Here is a 20664-nt window from a genome sequence, read left to right as displayed (position 1 = left end):
GAAAAGAAGTCTATGTAAATAGGGAAGGCTGAAGGGGTGAAGGGCGCACAGGTAATGGGGAAAAAATAAGAACCAAGATACATCAGGTACAGGTACAAGCACCCAATGATAAATGTAGATGTACTATATACCTAAAATGTACCAATAAAAGAATTTAAGGAAAAAAAATTATTAAGGCAATGAAACTAATGTTTTAAATCTCAAAAAAAAGTGTTCCATAAGAAAAATAAAGTAACAATGTTGCTGAAATAATCTATAAAGAAAAAAAGGCCAGCATAAAGTCAAAGAGTTTAAGAAATGTGAATGAAATGTGTGTTATAATCAGCATGATGCAAGAATATTTCCTTACAGCAGGATTTGTGAGTATAACAAGCAAATAATCTTATAAGAAAAGTTCTCCTTTGGGCTAGCTTTGAAAACTTTTTAATTGGGAATCATACTGATATACTATAATATTTGGATGGAAGTTTGGTTAACAAGAAGATATGAAAGTGCATAAGACTAAAAATCTGTGTTTACATCTTTCTCCCAAAAGAGGTTATTAGCAAGGATTTAAGAAGGCTTAGAAGTGCTAAAACTTCTATGTAGACTTGAAAAGGAGGAAGACTAGAAGGCAAGTGCAGATCTCCTGGAGAGAGCACAAAGATGGGTCACGAGAGTGTTGGAACACAACTGTCCTGGCCACTTGGCAGCTTGCGCTTTGCAACAACAAAGAGGAGAATGAAACAGAACAAAGCAAGGTGGGGGAATGGATGTTTTTGGTGTCTTGGGAATGTCTCCACCACAGAAAAGATTAACATTTCCGTCCCCCCCTCCACACCTTACCGAGGTCCCCAGTCGCCCAGAACACACGCCGAATCAGCCCTCTGCAGACAGGCAGGTCTGTGCACACCCTACCGAGGTCCTGAGTCACGCAGAAGACACCAAATCACCCCGCTGCAGACAGGCAGCCACCTGGTTCCACACTACAAAGACGCAGAGGACACCAGACCACCAGACCAAGGTACTGAGTCCCACTGTTCCCGCCCCAGAGGTAGGGGCTTCTGAGCCATCATCCCAGTGCTCCTGGTCCAGAGGAAGGGGCTTCCTGGTCACCATCCCTCCCGCTGCTCCCAGCCCAGAGGAAAGGGCTTTTGGGCCACCTTCTGTCCTGCTGCTCCTGGCCCAGAGGAAGGGGCTTCTGAGCCACCATCCCACGGCTCCTGGTCCAGAGGAAGGGGTTTCCCGGCCACCATTCCTCTGGCTGCTCCCAGCCCACAGGAAAGGGCTTTTGGGTAACCATTCCTACCGCTGCTCACGGCCCCTGTCCCACCTCACCCAGCTCAGAAGAAGTAATCCGTGCAGGCGCTAACAGCCCCCCGCCCCAGTCGAAATGAGAAAACACATAAATAAGTCTCAAAACCAGACTGCCAGATCACCTACAGCAACCCCAAAGGGAAATGAGATGGAACACTCTGATATTCAACCACCTGGACCCATTGAACTGGCAACAAAAGGGGATCTGGAAAAAATGAAATCAGAAATAATTTCTCAGATAACAGGAGAAATTGTGCCCCTAGTGCAAGACATGATTAATAAATCTAGAGCGGAGCTGAGGAACATGATGGAATTCCAACATAGGAAACAAATGGAATCCATAAAACAGATGCAAATAGATTTCCAGGAGATGAAAAACTCCACTGAAAGTCTACACAACAGAATGAGCCAATGTGAGGACAGAATTGCAGATATAGAAGATAGGATTGCAATTAGTGACCAGGAAAAGAAAAATTGCTTCAAAATTATAAAGGAACATGAGAAATCAATCCAGCAGCTGCTAGATGACCCAAAAAAGAATAACATAAGACTGACTCGGCTCAATGAAGAAACAGGAGAGAGTGCAGATGACATAAAAAACCTCTTCACAGAAATAATGGCAGAAAACTTCCCAAGCAGGGGGAAAGAGCTTGACATACAGATAAGTGAGGCATATAGGACTCCAAATAGCCTTGATCAAAATTCTACACATAGGCATATAATTGTTAAGATTCCAGAAACACAACAGAAGAACAAAGTTCTCCAAGCAGTCTGAGAAAAGAAACAAATCACATACAAAGGAAAGCCCATCAGAATCACAGCAGACTTCTCAACACAAACCATCAAGGCAAGAAGAGCTTGGAGTGACATATTCCAAGCCCTAAAAGAAAACAGCCTCCAACCCAGATTGATGTAACCTACAAAACTATCTTTCAAAACAGATGGAGAAATAAGATACTTTCATGACAAAGAGCACCTTAGGAACTTCGTGAATACCAAACCAGCACTAAAAAAATTTTACACAATATCCTAGGAACAGACATTGAGGATCACAACCCCAGGAAGCAAAGCAGAATGAACCCATCTGGCATGACAAGAAATTAAATGGAAAGGGGGAGAACCCAACACAAAGAAAAAGTCATGGCAATGACAAGTCAATACACTCTAGTTATAACCATCAACGTTAATGGCCTCAATTCACCAATCAAAAGAAATAGACTGGCAGAATGGGTCAAGAAGCAAAATCCAACAATATGCTGCATACAAGAAACACACTTAATTCAAAAGGAAATTCATAGACTGAAAGTTAAAGGGTGGAAAACAATACTCCATGTGACAGGAACCTGAAAAAAAGCAGGAGTAGCTATCCTCTTTGCAGATCAAGTAGATTTCAAATCAACACTGATTAAGAGAGACGATGAAGGACATTACATTCTTGTAAAGGGAAGAATCCAAGAGGAAGAGATGACAATCATAAATATCTATGCACCAAACACTAGAGCACCCAACTATATAAAACAAATACTAACGGACATGGAAAGTCATATATGCACTAATACAATTGTAGTGGGGGACCTCAACACCCCACTGTCACAAATAGATACATCAACTAGACAAAAAATAAGTAATGAAATACTAGAACTCAATCGAACTCTTGAACAAATGAACTTCACAGATGTTTACAGAGTCTTCCACCCCACAAAATCAGAATACACATTCTTCTCAGCTGCACATGGGTCATTCTCCAAAATAGACCACATACTCACACATAGAACATGTTTAAGTAAGTGCAAAGGAATTGAAGTTATCCCCTGTACATTATCAGACCACAGTGCAATGAAATTGGAGATCCATGGCAAAAGAAACTCAAAAAATTTCATAAACATGTGGTAACTGAACAACACACTTCTGAATAACCAATGGGTCACGGAGGAAATTAAAGAAGAAATCAGACAGTTCCTTCAATTAAATGAAAATGACAGTACAACATATCGGAATCTATGGGACACAATGAAAGCTGTCTTACGAGGGAAATTTATAGCAGTGAATACGCATATTAGGAAAACAGAACGATCCCAATTAAACAACCTGATGCTGAACCTCAAGCTTCTAGAAAAAGAAGAGCAGGACAACCCCAGAGCTCATACAAGGGAGGAAATTATAAAGATCAGAACAGAAATCAATGCAATGGAGACTAAGAGAATGATACAAAAAATCAGTGAAGCCAAGAGTTGGTTCTTCAAAAGAATCAACAAAATTGACAAACCTTTAGCCAACCTTGTCAGAAAAAGGAAAGAAAAGGCCCAAATCTATGCAATTAGGAATGAAAAGGGTGAAATTACAACAGACCCAGCAGAAATCCAGAGGATCATCAATACCTACTTCCAGAACCTATATGCCAATAAGATGGAAAACACAGAAGAAATGGACAGATTCCTAGATTCATGTGAATTACCAAAGTTGAATTAAGAAGACCTAAAAATTCTGAACAAGCCAGTATCAACCAATGAAATTGAAAATGTAATTAAAAACTTATCAACTAAGAAAAGCCCATGCCCTGATGGCTTCACCGCTGAATTCTACAAGACATTTAGAGAGGAACTACTGCTACTACTGTTGAAACTCTTTAATGAAATTGAAAGGGAAGCAATACTCCCAAATTCATTCCTGGAAGCAAGCATCACCTTGATCCCCAAAGCAGAGAAAGACCCAACCGAAAAGGAGAACTATAGGCCAATCTCACTAATGAACATAGATGCAAAAATCCTTAATAAGATACTGGCAAATAGAATGCAGAGGATCATCAAGAAGATCATATACCCTGATCAAGTGGGATTCATCCCAGGGATGCAGGGATGGTTCAACACACGCAAATCAATGTCATACACTATATCAATAGAGTCAAGGACAAAAACCATATGATTATCTCCATAGACGCACAAAAAGCATTTGACAAAATCCAACATGAATTTATGATAAAAACCCTACAAAAAATTGGAATAGACGGTCTCTACCTCAAACTGATAGAAGCCATCTATGAAAAACCAACAGCCAATATCATACTAAATGGTCAAAAACTGAAATCCTTCCCACTAAAATCAGGAACAAGACAAGGATGTCCACTATCACCACTCCTGTTCAATATAGTTCTGGAAACATTAGCCACAGCAATTAGACAAGAGAAAGAAATAAAAGGAATAAAGATAGGAAATGAAGAAGTCAAACTGTCATTATTTGCAGATGACATGATACTCTATATAGAAGACACCAAAAACTCCACCAAAAGTCTTCTAGACTTAATAAGCAAATTCAGTCAAGTAGCTGGTTACAAGGTTAACACCCAAAAATCAATAGCATTCCTCTACACAAATGACAGGCTCACTGAGAGAGATATAGGGCAAATAATTCCTTTCACAATAGCATCCAAAAAACTGAAATACCTAGGAATCATCCTAACGAAAGAAATCAAAGACCTCTTCTCTGAAAACTATGGCACTCTGAAAAGAGAGATTGAAGATGATATCAGAAAATGGACAGACATCCCCTGTTCCTGGGTAGCAAGGATTAATATAGTGAAAATGGCCATACTTCCAAAACTGCTATATAGATTTAATGCAATTCCAATTGAGATCCCAGCAGCATACTTCATAGACCTCGAGAAAACAATCCAAAAATTCATTTGGAACAAGAAGAGACCCAGAATAGCAAAAGCAATTCTAGGTAACAGAGACATGGCAGGGGGTATCACAATCCCCAACCTGCACCTCTACTACAAAGCTACTGTGATAAAAACAGCATGGTACTGGCAAAGAAACAGACCTGAGGACCAGTGGAACAGATTAGAAGATGCAGAAACAATGCCAGACACACTCAGCCATCTCATCTTCGATAAAGGAGCCAAACACCCTCACTGGAGGAAAGATAGCCTCTTTAATAAATGGTGCTCGAAAAATTGGGCTTCAACTTGCCAAAGATTAAAACTAGACCTATATCTCTCACCATGCACTAAACTAAAATCAAAATGGATTAAAGATCTAAATATTAAAATAGAAACTCTGAACCAGTTGGAACAGAGGTTAGGTAGAACCCTTGAAGACATTGGTGTAGGAAAAGATTTTATGAACAAAACCTCAGTTGCCCATGAACTAGCACAAACAATCAACAAATGGGATCTCTTCTTATTAAAAAGCTTCTGCACAGCAAGAGAAACCACCAGCAGTGTGAAGAGGCAACCCACAATGTGGGAAAAAATCTTCACCTGCTCTTCCTCAGACAAAGGTCTACTATCTCAAATCTATAAAGAACTTAAAAAGATCAGACCTCTCAAAATTAAAGACCCAGTCCAAAAATGGGGATCTGAAATGAACAGACATTTCTCAGACAAAGAAGTAGAAATAGCAAATAAATACATGAAAAAATGCTCAATATCACTGGTCATTCGAGAGATGCAAATGAAAACAACACTGAGATTCCACTTCACTCTAGAAAGAATGGCTGCTATCATGAAATCAACCAATAACCAATGCTGGCGGGGCTGTGGGGAAAGAGGAACCCTGCTCCACTGCTGGTGAGAGTGTACACTGGTGCAAGCACTGTGGAAATCAGTATGGAGATACCTCAAAGAACTAGGACTGGAAGTCCCATTTGACCCTGCTATTCCACTGCTGGGGATCTTCCCCAAAGAATTAAAAGAATCATACCACAGTGATATATGGGCACCCATGTTCATAGCAGCACAGTTTGTAATAGCTAAAACTTGGAAACAGCCCAAATGCCCATCAACTGGAGACTGGATGAAGAAAATGTGGTTTTTTTATAAAATGGAGTACTACTCAGCCATAAAAAATGAGAAATTAGAGACATTTATAGCTAAGTGGATGCACATTAAGGCAATACTCTTAAGTGAAATAAATAGGACACACATGTGTAAATACCGAACAGTTTCTCTGGTCTGAGAAACTGAAAGTGTAAATAAGGACTAAATGTATAATATATAATGTGAAATAGGAAGAAAAGAGGCAAAGAGGAAGGAAGTGGGAGGGCTAGGGGAAAGGATAGAAGGGAATGGGATTAATATGAGAAAATGGAAAAATAGGAAGAAAATCTTTGTAAATAGGGAGGAATGGAGGGGTTGAAGGGAGGGCTGGGCAAGGGTGAAAAAACAAGAACCAAGAGAGAATATGTAAAGGTGCAAATTTCCAATGATGAATGTCATTATATTGTAGACCTAAAATGTACCAATGATTAGAATGAATAATCGATAATGTAAAATAGGAAGAAAAGGTCCAAAGGGGTAGGGGTAGTGGGAGGGGCAGGGGAAAGGAAAGAAGGGAAAGGAAAAATGATGAGAAATGGAAAAAATGGAAATAAAGTCTTTGTAAATAGGGAAGGGTGGAGGGGGTGAAGGGAGGGCTAGGAATGGGGAAAAAATAAGAACCAAGATGCATTATGTAAAGGTACAATTCCCAATGAGAAATGTAATTGTGTTGTATACCTACAATGTACCAATAAAAGAATTTAATACAAAAAAAAATTTCCTATTTGCATTTAGAAGCATAAACACAGGTAAGAGGGAACTAAGAATTCTGCCATAAAGCAGCAAAGAAAGCTGGTAGCACACAGGGAAGGATAAATGGTTCATGTGCAGAGAATAGCCAGGGGCTTTGCACCTTCGCTTGGCTCATGGTGCCATTCTTGCTGGAAATACCTCTGGAACTCAGTTGCCTTGGGTAAAAATAAAATAAAAGGAAAGAGAAAAAGAGACAGAGGAAATACTACACCAAAATCCGTCTCAGTGAAAAATGATTTTTCAGCTTGTCTCAGAACTCCATAAGAGAATTAACCTATGAAGAAAAACAAATTACTCTTTTTTTTACATACAGTTTGCTGAACAAAAATGAGTAGAGTTGCAATAAGTACCTCAGGGATTGAAACTAGAAAAATTAGTTCCCTGGTTTTAACTGTGATAAGAAGCTATCTAAGGGGTTTGACTGGATTATAATAGCAGGGATATCTGTTTGGTTGGTGTTTGTTTTCTAAGTTGCCCAGGCCAGGCTCAAACTGTGACCCTCCTGCCTCTGCCTCCCAGCCTGCTGGAATTAAGGCATGTGCCATCACACCCGGCTATAATAGCAGGGTTTTAAAAAGTTTTTATTTTGTGGCCTGGGATTTAGCTCAGTGGTGCTGCTGCCTGCCTCACAAGCGGAAGGTCCTGAGTTCAATCCCTGGCACCAAAAAGAAATTATTTTATTAGTACATGTTTATTAGTATATAAGGATTGTATTCGTCATGGGGAGTTGGTACACATACATAACACCTCTTAATTCTTTTTATATCTCCTTCCTCTTTCCTCCCTCCATCCCTTGGGGTTCTTCCCATTTGTAAAAGAGCTACCCCCCCACACACCCCTTTCCTATTACAGCAGTGTTTAACATATGCATAACACTTTGTAAAACACTGTAACATATCTAATTTAAGCTTCACAGTAATCTTATAGAGAAAGCAGAGATAATTTGATTGCCCCTTTGTGAATCAAGGCCCGGGGATATGAAGTTACTTGCCCTGGTGCATGTGTGTTTACACACATGGGTGTGTATGTGTGTGCTATGTATGAAAGACACACACATGTTTACAGCCAACACAGGACCTTGTTGCTATTCCTCTCATCCCTCTGTGGCTCCAGCCCTCTGCACCCCCTTTACTGCCCCCTTGCCTTAGGCCATTCCTATTACTTTTATTTGTAATATTTTCAGATGAGTTTTTGGATTTCAGTCATTCCTGGATTTCAGCTGAGTAATTCTCACATATCTGTGTGACAGAGAGGAAATACATTAAATCTACAGTAGGAAGGCAAAATATGTTCCATAATAAGGGATTTGAAAAGCCACTGGGAAAAGCCCAAAGGATGACAGCACACTCCCCAGTTGTCCCTGGGTGTCAGAATCATGAGGAACAGCACACAGGAGAGGGACGGTGCCAGCTACAAACTAAGACTCCAGGAGACAAACCTCACCTCTCTTGAATTTGACTCTCCTCACCTGCACAGGAAAAATAGTGTGTGTCAGGGACAAACATGTGCTCTCAGGCCCAGAAGAGCTGTGTGAGAATCTAACTCCTAACTCTACCAAGCCCGCTGACAAAACCTATGGCAAGGAATTTAAGCAATTTGCACATCAGTCCTCTACAATGGGCACAAAAGGATTAACTAAGTAGAGCGATGCAAACAAGGCACCCAGCAATGCTGGGAGGAAGAATACTCACCTAGTATTCCCCTACCCTGAGAACTAATCACATAACCCTCACAGGTTATGGATGCATGAGCTCTTCTGTCACAGACAGGACTCGTCGTTAGGTCTGGCATATGGCTTCCAGGGTGCCAAGCAGAAACAGATCTCTGGGCTTTGGATGTGCTTTCACACTTTCGGCCAGAGCTCCCAGTGGCGAAAAGGAAAGACCAGGGTCAAAAGCAGTATGTGTCATTAGCCAGGCACAAATGACTTATCTTGCAGAGGCCCTCAGAAATAATCTTAGTGAGCTAAGAGTAAGTTTTCTGGGCCTCGCCACTGCCAAATATTTAAACACTGTAAGAAATTTCAGACTTCATATTTTAGAAATGACCAGAAGCCAAGAGAACTACTCCAAGAGAAGGGTGTCTTAGGCAATTCTCGTCCCCATTGTGCAAAGAAAATTCAGTCTGGAAATAGAGATTTATTTAAAGTTACACAAACATCCAAACACCAAGTCCAGTAATATTTTTCATTCATATATACTGTTCCCTTCCGTATGCCCATTGATTAATAAATTCCTTCTTCCTTCTGGCCACACTCCTTTTGGCTCCATTTACACAGCTGACACACTTATTTATATCCCAGCCCAGACTTCTCCCTAAAATTCTCAAGTCTGTATCCAGCTGTCACGTGTGTGTTCAACAGTTCCCTCAAACTTAACCTGTCCCAAGCTGAGCTCCTGACGCCCTGTCAAACCTCTCCCTGCAGTTTCCTCAGGGTAATGAATGACAGCTCTGCCCCACCAGGCGGGACTCAAGCCAGCCCGCTCTCCCCACAACCTTCCTGGGATCCCTAAGTTCAACTCTGAGAGCACTCTGTCCCACTCTTCATCGCTCCCCATCCACAATACCGTAAGAACCCACTTGCTGAACTCTCTGCTCTCCTTCTTCTGCCCACCTTTTTCTAGCAGCTCATTCTCAACTCAGCAGCCAACTCTCAACCCTGAGCTCCTTGCCTCAAAACCCTTCAGAGGTTTCCTTTCACTCAAGTTCCTAAAAAGATCCAGGCGACTCTCCGTTCCTCCCGGTGTCCTTCACCCTCCTGTACCATCCCTCTCCAGACCACTGGGACTCAGACGCACAGGCCGGTTCCCACGATCCAAGGGTCCTGGCTCCCCGCAGAGCCATTCCTCCGGAGCGCTTCGGAGTTCACCCTGCTTCTCCTGCAAATCCTGACTCCAGAGTCACCTTTGGTGGAGTTCAGGGAATCCCCCCACCCTCAGACACTCCTTACCCCTTCCCTGCTTTTATCCTTGCCTTTATTTTTCTCATCAAATACATTAAAATTTATTTATTATATTTTTTTTTTACTTCATCTTGGTAATAGGGCATATTTTAGGCATGAATGAGTAAATCAATGAATTGATAGAATTCTCTCTAAATAAGGCCATTTCCCAAACCAGGGTTACAGGAAGTGCTAAGAAAAAACTAAAGGAAACCACATAGCCCTGTGTGTTGACTTGCGCATATGTATTCCTGTGTATGGACGTGTGTGTTTGCTGCGAAGGTGCCGGTGGAAAAGCCAAGTTAGCACTCTGGTCAGGTCTCCTAAATCCTTCTTCTGAGATAGACAAAGGTACTGCAAAATGTTTTCCAAAGAGTAGAAATGGTAAAGCCAATTTAACTAATAAAGAACTCTGCTTTAAAATGTTTTCCTCCCCTGGAGGCTGATTTTACTCTTCAGAGATCACTAACGAGCTCAGACAAGCTCTTACAGATAGATAGCTGGTGCTTCTGGAGGTATGTGCACAGGGGATATGTGCATTGTTAGGGCAGATGAATGTCTTTAAACATGACTATAGACTATGTGTTTGGTCAGCAAAGTGCTAATGAATAGAGATTTAAAATGTTGCTTGTCCAAGAAATAAAAACCTAGAAGGCATGCAGGCTCCTGTGTTCTCGGCTAACTAAGGTAAGTAATGACAACTGTGAGAGAAAATAGATTTGAGAAGATACAACTGTTTGGGGGCCTAATGAAAAATCAACCTATTTCCCTCAAACTGTATAGTTTTTGCATACTTTCAATTTTAAGACATCCAAAGCTAATCTTTAAAAGTTATGGTTGGCGATAACAAGTGAGAAATATTTTGATGTATTTTTGCTTTATCTGTGGAACTAAACTGCAACTCAGAGATCAACAAGCTGATAGATTTACATTTTTCTCCCCATTTCAATATTTATATTTTATATCAACTAATAAAAAATAATATTGTCAAGATAATACCAAAAAAGGAATGAGAAGTTTGCTCCCCAAGTAATGTGCTCTGGCCTGGGGCAAAGCAAACGCTAACACAGTAAGAGGCTGTGGAGCTCCTTTGTTTTGTTTTGTTTTGTTTTTCCTGGAGAGACAAACACACCAAATGTAACTGAGGACCTCGAACCCAGGCGCTAGAAACCATTCCTGTCAGTTTCCCCTCTGCTCTGCCACTTGCCCTTGAGTTCTGCTCTGCTTCGTGACCAAGCGAAACTCACCTAATGCTCTTCATGCCTTGTTCTCTCCCTCATACCCTATCAGGGGTTGTGCTTTGTTTGGTTTTATACGATCTCAAAGCACTGTGAGAATTAAATGATACAATGCATAAAAGTACTTAGCAAAGTATCTGGAGGTAGGAAACATGAAGTACACATGAGGTACTTGTAGTAACAGTAGTAGCAGTAGTAGTACTGAGTCCCAGACACTGAGGAGTAGGCGCTTTCTGCCTCTCCTCGCCACTACAAAATAATCTCTTGTTCTAAAACTTTCAGAGGTGGGAGGGTGGTGAGTCTTTTCGAAGTTCTCTTTCTTCTTTCTAAAAGGCTGTTTCTTTTTATCTTCAGTTTTCATTTCCGGATTATTTTAGTTAATCCTCGATACTTTCAGCTACATATAAGCTATGGCTGGTGACAGAAAGCAATGTTCAACACTGCTGACCAGACGCATAGCCTGCAGTCACATTTAAAGACATCCATCTGCCCTAACAAGAGGCAGCTCACATCGCCACACTGGCCTCTTCCTCACCCTGCTCCCCACGACATCCATGACTGACTGCTCCCCCACCCCTAACAGCTGGCCCCTTCCCTCCACAGTCCTCTGAACACCCTGGAATCGATGGGGCTTTCCCTTCCTTTCTCTTCTCACAACAGCACCCGACCTCTCCCTGCAGCCCTCCCTCTCTGTCTTTCATGCCCCTGACTGCCTTCCCAGCACCCGGAAGATGAGTGACTGAGAATCCTCTCCCTGCAAACAGTAGGTGGCATAGGGTACGACTGGCCCTGAGGCCCCTCACCAGGATATTTCAGCTCACAGAAGCACAGAGGAGACAGGAAAGCCGAAAGCCACTTCAGGGCAGATGTGTCTCCCATTCAAAAGTTACTCTGTGTGTGTACAAGTGTATGTGTGTATGTGCTCATGTACACGTGTGCACAAGTATGTGTAACATGTACCCTGTACACTGGATGAATGAATTCATGAGTCTATTACCAAAACAGAGTATAAGAAATAATTTGTCTGAACATCACAGAATACATTTTTGAACTGACAATCTCAACAGAAAGGTTTTTTAAGAAGCAAGTTAAAGTAAAAAAACCTTACGACTTCATTTTTATAATAAAGAATATCATAAAGACTTTAGCGGATATAAAACAGTTTGAAGGTACCTGTGAAAATAGGGTAAAACCAACAATGGTATACTTTTTCATTTACAGCACGTACGGATTTGGTACCCTAAGCAGGAAAGGGGGTGGGACGAGGGTGATGAGGACTTCAGCTTTGCTAGGTGGGCTAGAGACAGAGCAGGAGGCAGAGGTCAGCCAGGCATGTGTGCAGGCAGGACCCTTATTCCTCAGTCCTATATTCTCTCATCTCTCTCTCTCTCTCTCTCTCTCTCTCTCTCTCTCTTTCTCTGCCCTCTTCTGAACCCAGTTTTCCTATGCAAATTGCTATAATCACAAGACAAACCTTAAACCTAGATAATAGTAACATTATCCTATGTTTCTGTATCACTTTGCAGATTACAAAGCATTTTCCCATAGACGATCTCATGTCACCCTCTGAGGTAATTAAGTGAAAGATTTCAATCCCCCATGTATAAACAGATAAACAAAGGCTTAACCCAGTTCACTTTAGGGTTTACGTAGGCATCTTTATGGACTCTTTTATCATTAAAAGGAAGAGAGAAAGAGAAATCCTACTGGATGTAAGCTGACTCTGGATCCCCAGCCATCCATGGGCTGACTGGACAATCAGGTGGGGGCAGCACTGTGTTGAGGGACAAGGGAGCTTCTATCTATACCTCTTTCTTATATCTGCTAAAAATCTGAGAAAATAGTGTAAATATTAATGTTTGCTACATCTGGGTAGCAATGTAGTCATTGCTAAGTCATTCTTTCCACATTCTGTTTGTAGTATTTCATAATAAATACAAAGGAAAGGAAAAAGGAACCTGGCCAAGTACGTATTACTATGTCCCTTTTCAGATGGGGAAAACTAGAGTACAGATGGTGACTCGGTTTGTCATGCAAGGTCGTGTTAATATGCAAGCTGCAGATATAAGACTTTGACTGTTAATAACCAAGAAAGACCCAGACATGAATTCCCTGACTCTGGATATCATGGTGGCTTCATTTATTATGCTACTCAAAAGAGGTGCAAAGGAGATTAAAATAAATCTTTCCTTCTGTTATCAATGTCAATGTAAATACATAAATGATTAGTTTCCCAAATATTGGTCTAAAAATGAGTAGACAACATGAATTACAACCACCCCAAGGGCGAATGTAGGTCCTTCTTTGCAGGAAGAAGATCATAACGGGTCCCTCAGCTGGCACCAACCACTACCAACTGACCATCTTACTTCAGGCAACAGTATCTCACCTACTCAGCTGGCCCAGTTAGGGAAAGCACAACTGTTACTTCCAGGGGCCCATTAAATAAATTATTCCAATCAATGCACCAAAATTCTGGCTTGTATGAAGGCATTAGGAATGTTTAATGTGCGTTCCTTTTTTCGTGATCTCAAAATACAACTTCTGACCTGAGGAGTTTAGCTTTTGCCATTTCATCCATCTTTATGCACAAGTATCGCCCTCACCCGCATGGCTTTCTCACAGACCTTTACTGAATTGTTCATTTCCTCCTCTGTCAAGGCTGTTACGGAACAGGACTGCTGAGTGAGACTGCGAGGATGGACCTGTGGGCGCACAGTTGCAGTCTGGACTTGAAGCTTAAGACTCAGCATCCAGGTCAGCTCTCTTGGCTACAGGGAAACAAGCTGCACAAGTCATCACCCACTCGCCTGTGAGCTTCCGTTTTGTGATCTCTAAAATGTGGGTAGTAATGCTACCACGCAGGTTTACTGTGAGGAATAAAATAATGTATATAAGGCAACACTGAAAACTGAAAAACACCATACAAAAGTAAATTATTATTATGTATAGAAAGGTTATATGACTTCTATTTCTAAATTGAAAGGATAAGGCTTTAAACGGTGTTTATGAATATATTCATAGACTACCTAGAACAACATGCATCAAATAAAAATAATAAATGAATAGATCATAATACTTGCTTGAAAAGGACACAGAACTCAAAATCAGTGAAGTGTCTTTGTCTACAAGAATGCCCTGAGCAATTTCATCAGCATACTTGGTAGAAAATACGTTATGATGTGGCCTTTTAAAGTGACAATTTAAGTAAACCAAATATTATAGCATTATACTCATAAAATCATGTCCTTGAATGGAAACAATATAATGAAACCATCATTTTTGTACATTTTAAGGACCCCGTCATGTATATCGTTTCTTGGTCCCCTCATGTCTTAAAAGCGAGGGCTCTCTTCTAAATATTGCACTTAGGCACAGAAAATTAATGGCAGTAGCAAATTTACTTGCATATATTCCTGATTACCTCCTTGGATCAATCCAATTCCCTGATCTTTTCTCATTTTGCCAGGAATAGCAAAGTTCTTTGTTTAATATAAACCTACAAATCTACAGCAAGTATGTCATCATTATTTAATATTTGGAAAAGGTTTTATTTTATATCCAAAAACTAAGATACCAAACTATTTAAATAATGATTTATTAAGAAGTTCTCTAATCTAAGCCAATATTCCTTGTTCTTTTCCTATCCCCAATGCTTGGATTATTCCTAACACATCAAAATCTCAGACTTAGAACTTAAGAAAAATTAACTCATTTAATTTTTGCACACAGAATGCAATAATAAGGATATACAAATGAAAAAATTCATTGTGATTCTAGTCTATAAAATACAGGTGAATGTTCAAATTAGAGATGAATGTAGCTAAAACTAGTCCTGGAAACTGTAAATATACCAAAAGCCAGGCTACTGAACTTCCAAATACAGGCACTACCAATCTGTCCATGTCATAACATTCTTCTGAGGAAAATAACACACCAAAGGAACCTACAGCTTCACACAGGAACCTGCACATCTTTCCAAAATTCTTCTTCCTCCAAACTGTCTCTGCTCAACCATTTCTTCAACCACAGATGCTGGGGTCCCTGAAGGTTCCACCCTCTTCTCTTCTGCCCCTATACTGCTAGCTGATCCCAACCTACCCTTCCTGTGTAACTTACCTGGGACCTTCCATGGGCGTCCTCACTGCTAGCGCTCTAGTAAGAGCAACACTTATTGAGCATATACGGTGTGTCAGGTAACAGGCTGGGCCCTTCACTCGCACGAGTGATGGGTGCTGTACACAGACGGAAACAAGGGTAGTGGTGGTAGAGGTAGGAAGAACTACAAAGGCTACATGCAACCCTGGCAGGTTGCCCCTCCCCCTATTATTAGTAATCTAGTATATACGCTCTTCTTTCCTTAGATTTCACACCCCTCCAGGCCACCTGACTCAGCCTTCCATGGATGTATGGAGCTGGGAGCTCCAGCACCTTCTGCCTCACGGATTGCCAGCTGATTCAGGCAGTTGTCTGCATGTCACAGGGAAAAGATCCCAAAGCCATGCAGATACAGATACAGCTGGACTCTTCTTCATTTGGGCCCAGGTGACTCCCCAGCCAGAAACTGAAAAAAGGCAAAGATAAAAATCTCAGCAGCTCCCTTGGGCCCACAGACTAAAGGAGACCTTTCACTCTTGTGTGCCGGGCCCTATCATCAGACCCAGCCTGTTGGAATCAGCCCTGCTCTTTGCCTTAGGCTCTCGGGCATAAATTCAATGTTAATGGATCAACATTATAGATTTAGTAAGCGTCTTAAACAAAAGCACACATAAAACAAGATCCGGTATGGATCAGCCCATGAAAATGTCACCAGGGGCTCATGGGACCCTCACTCTATTTCCTCTAGGAACAGCAGGTCAGGGTTCCCTAATCAGGTGTTCATAGAGATTTGACAGCATATATCTACCACAAATAATGTGAATTGACTACTAAGAAAAAGTAGCAGAAACAATTTTGGAAGCCAGGTCTGTCAGAGTCCAAAGACCATACTATTCAACACTACTCATCCTGCACAGGGCAAACAACTGATGGGTGTGACTATTCAAATGTCAAAAGAGAAAGAAAAACCTGGGGTGAGTACTTATGATATATATTACAAAGGATTATTAACATTAATAAAGAGTTCTTCAAATCAATATTTTAAAAGAACCTTAAAATTGAAAATTAAAAGATTTAGAAGATAATTTATACATACACAATTAGCAATGATGCATAAGAAAAGTATTCAACCTGCCTAATAATTGGAAAGGTAAAAATTGAACAATTATAAAATACTGTTTTTTAAACCTATAGATATATCAAAGACTAAAAATTTATAAATCCAGCACTCAGTAAATGTATGCAGACAGGCTGCTGGCCAAAGTGTAAACTGATATAATCTTTTTAGAAGAAAATCATACAGATATAAATAGCCTTATATTATTAGTAAATTCTGAATTAGAAATTTGGGTTCTAGGAACTCATACTGTAAAGTGTTTGGGCATTAATCAAAGAATAATAGGCACTAAAAATTTTTCAATTCTCTAACAGTACTGACAATATTATCCAAAACTTGGATGAGAAGGAATTAAGTTCCATACACTAACACTAAAGACAAAGCTCTGCATTCACCCACATGGAAAGACGCCCAAGACACAAAATGCAGTGGGACAAGCCGACTGTGGTAGGCATTGCTGGATCCCACTAGTGTCTACAGTACATGTAGCTAAAAAACAGATTGCTTAGGTCAGAGATTAGATTTACAAGTTAGTGTCTTCCTTTACACTGGAAGGACTCAGTGCTGAGGACCAGGCTAAAAGACCATCTCATAAATAAACATTCTAAATCCTCCACTGCCATTTCTTAGAAGTGCTCTGCAAGGAGGCCCAGTACTTTCACTGGGAAGCACTGAGAGGGTTGGAATGCAGGAAGATCCTGTATTACAATTACTGGCATTGGTCACCTGGCTTCTGCTTGGAGTAGAGAGGCAATCAGTCATTCACTGAGGGTCTGTGAAGTTCAACATCACGAGATTTAGCAAGAGGGAATGCACGTTGCAATACAGCATCACCATCAGAAAGACACTTACAGGAAAGGATGAGATGGGAGATGAAACTAGTAAGAGTAGCTTGAGAGCTGCATTAGAAAGAGTGAGGAGCCTACAGTTTCACCTCATATGTGGTTCCCTTCTGGCTCACTAATATTTTTGCTTGGCGGCACATTCTCTGAAATCCCGCCGCTCTGGGAACTGAAACAAGAGGATCACAAGTTTGAGCCCAGCCTGTATAATTTAGCAAATTAGCAAGACCTTGTCTCAAAATAAAAAATAATAAAGGGCTGGAGATATAGCTCAGTGTGAAGATCACGAGTTCAATCCCCAGAATTGAAAGTGTGTGTTTGGGGCAGGGGGTACTTTACACACTGCTAATGTAAATGAGCATAAGACCATGTTTATACGCAACAAGATTAAACAGAAAGCTCTAGTGATGGGCACCAAGCAAGGTACCATCAGCAAGAATCCACACACAGTGCCAGCAGTTACTCTGATCCAGCTGGGTTTCACAACTGAGAATATTAGAATCCCAAGAAGAATTCTGTGCAAGACAATGAACCTGCTGAAAGAGGCAAAGTCTCCATGAAGGCCGAAGCAAAGGCATCTGGCTTTTGCTGTCAACCACTGCAGTGAGTAGCAATAATCCAATGCCTGCTGCACATGGGGAGGCTAATCAGGAGGATTTCAGTAGTGGCCAAGACAGAGAGGGGAAGGGCAGAAGTTTCTGTAACAATAAAGAGCATTTGCACAGTTCTAGGGCAGTGATGGCAAATCTTGTAGGGCTTTCAATGATAACAAAGAGCCGGCTGCAACATTCGTCCTATAGGTTTTCCACCACTGTTCTAGGGGAACCTGTTGCTGTAACAGAAAAGAAACAGAAAAGAGATCAGCCCACTAATAATGCATGTGAGTCATAAGTCACAGTTTAAAATATCACAATATGGGGAAAATATCTATGCATGTGCCTCATCCCCAATTAGGAAAAGGCTCTCCAAGCACAAAAGTAATTTAAGAGAAGAAGAGAAATAAAGACATCTCTGTCTTCCTAGATTCAGTAATATAATCTGCATATACAAATTCATGACAGGCTGAGCACACCTTAGTACAAGTACTCAGAGCTCTTAAGCCCAGGAGTTCTGGACCAGCCTAGCAATACAGCAAGACTGTGTCTCAAAAAAAAAAAAGTTTTTTTAATGACAAAAATAGACTTTGGAAGAAAGAATTTTATCACATTTGAAAGATGTACAAAGGTACTGATCATGTTTATAACACTGAAACCACCTAAATGTCAGGCACGTATGACTTTGTAAATTATGCACAGCCATACAATAAAACATGCAGCAATTAAAATTTTTAAAACATCAATTTCATGAGTATTTAACATTAAGAGAAAAAAATATAAATCTTATGACTGAAAATACAGATCTATTTACTCACAGGAAAAAAATACCAGAAAGTTTGCCATAATAATACTCCTATGCAATGTCTCATTGAAGGTTCAAAACAACCCCACAGGCACTGCTGTCACTCTTATCCTGCAAAGAGAAAAGTGAGGCACAGAAAGCTGAGATCTCTTGCCCATGGTCACATAGTTTGTAAGTGCAAAGCTGGGAAACCAATTCTCAGCCAGGCTGATTCCAGAGCTTGTGAGCCACCCACCACCACAAATCCCTTAGAATTACATCTCCTCTGATATCAAAGGCTCATGAAGTATCCAAATACGTTATGAACAGAGTTGGCCTGTTTTTCTTTCATATCTATAAAACTGAATGATTTGCACTCACAACTCCTGGAAACATTCACAGTGATATTCACAAATGAGGCACCTCTGCCCCTTTTGACTTCTAGGATATCAATACATGAAATGTCCTATACATCCAGAATTCTCAGCCCTGTTCCCTCCACACACTCAGCACTGCTCAAGTAGACTTCCCTTAGAAGATGAATTCTTTGGAAAATTATTTTTCAGTCTCCACTTTTATGTGTTTTCTATGAAGTTATTACGTATCTGTTGAGTATGGAGCCAAGCTATTTTAATTTCTGTCCTTTTCTTGATTCCCATTCAGATGAAAATTTAAATACAAACTGGCTACCCATATATCAAGATTGCTTCTAATTTATTTATGGTACAGCACAGAGAAGCTTCTGGAAATAACAATTTTAAATCTATTATAGTTTCTATTAATAATCGTAATTACTAATTGCTATGAGAACATTTTTGGATAAGCTAATATGTAGTTAAAGTAAAGCCCACCCAACAAACTACTATAAATAGCTTTGCAAAGACTCACAGAAGCTATAGCAATTCTCTAAGTTTGGAGGGAGAAAAAGTAGAAATACCATCTTCAAATTATTTTGAAACACAAACTCAAAAGGCGAAAATTTAGAAACTGTACTCACAAATCCATCTTTACAATTGGTCTTCTTGATGAATTATTTTAAAATTATTACTTTCAGACAATTTTAACTCTAAGTGATATTAGACCTGGATCCTGAGTTCTATTTTTTTTGTTCACGTTTCCATTAAATATGAAATCTTTGCCTGCTGTGGGTCTGGCACTGTTTTAGGCATTAGCAACATAGCAACAAAGAAACCAAAATGAGTAGCCCTTCCTCCGTGCAGGTTTAAGGCCTTATGGGCTGGTACACAGAAGGTTAACAAGGTGTAGGGCAAAACACATATATGACACAAGCAGCAAGGAGAGAAACAAAGCAGTCGTGGGGGATATGGGTACAGGGGACAGAGGGACCAGATGCTGTGGTCAGAGAAGGTGACCTCAACCAGGAGAACAAGCAAGTGGCTCTCTAGGTCAGGGCTGTTAGACAGGGGAACTGCAAGGGCAGAGGTCCTGAGCCGGGACTGAGACCTTACTGTGTTTGAAGGACAAAAAAGAAACCTTCATGGTTTCAGTAGAGGAATGAGGGCAAGTAGCAAACCACGAAGTCAGAAAAGGAAAGGGAATCCAGAAACTACAGAGCTTTACAGGCCATCCCAAAGACATTTTCTTTTTATCAAAGAGAGAGTGGAAGCCACAAAAGGTATAGATAAAACTGCCATGTAACTTATTATTCAAATTCTGGCAATTCTGTTGGTCAAAATGATAAACTGGGTGAGGCAGTGGGAAAAGAGAGGAAGAACAGGACTGCTCGTGCAAACTGGTAGAACAGCTATCGTGGGTTTGCATCAGGGATGACATGACCCTGGATCTATCTAACAAGATAACCCAGGCTGCTGCTTCTAGACTAGAAATATGCACACAGGTGACGATGCCAGCGAAGTGCTGAGGGAGTACCGTGACCACCAGAAGAGAGGTGCTGGTGGCAATGACAAATTTGGAGTGTTTTAACAGACAGCCAGTAACTCAGTGAAGGATCAGAGCAAAAAGATTTGGAGAATGAACCATAGGCAGTGAGTTGGCACTAATGGAGTTGGGGAGACTCCAGAATGAGCTAGTGGCAAGACGTCAGGAAGAAAGAAGACAAAAACTCAAACAGAAGCCCAGAGGTGGTGTGCACAGGGAGGCAGTGAAATACGCTAGGCATACGACAGTCGAAGAGCCATTTGGCAGTCACCAGCTTGGAGATGGAG

General features: G+C 40.8%; 1 protein-coding gene across 1 annotated transcript in view; it reads right to left on the bottom strand.

Moving 5' to 3' along the window:
* Nucleotides 1-20664, bottom strand: part of Reln (reelin) — a 445708-nt gene that overhangs the window by 412712 nt on the left and 12332 nt on the right.

This window comes from Heterocephalus glaber, unplaced genomic scaffold, assembly GCF_053883595.1.
Source record: "Heterocephalus glaber isolate CG9 unplaced genomic scaffold, H.glaber_assembly_v1.0 deba00000676, whole genome shotgun sequence".
In the NCBI taxonomy this organism is placed as follows: domain Eukaryota; kingdom Metazoa; phylum Chordata; class Mammalia; order Rodentia; family Bathyergidae; genus Heterocephalus; species Heterocephalus glaber.
Note: the sequence above shows the minus strand (reverse complement) of the source record. Positions and strands in the feature narration are given on the sequence as shown.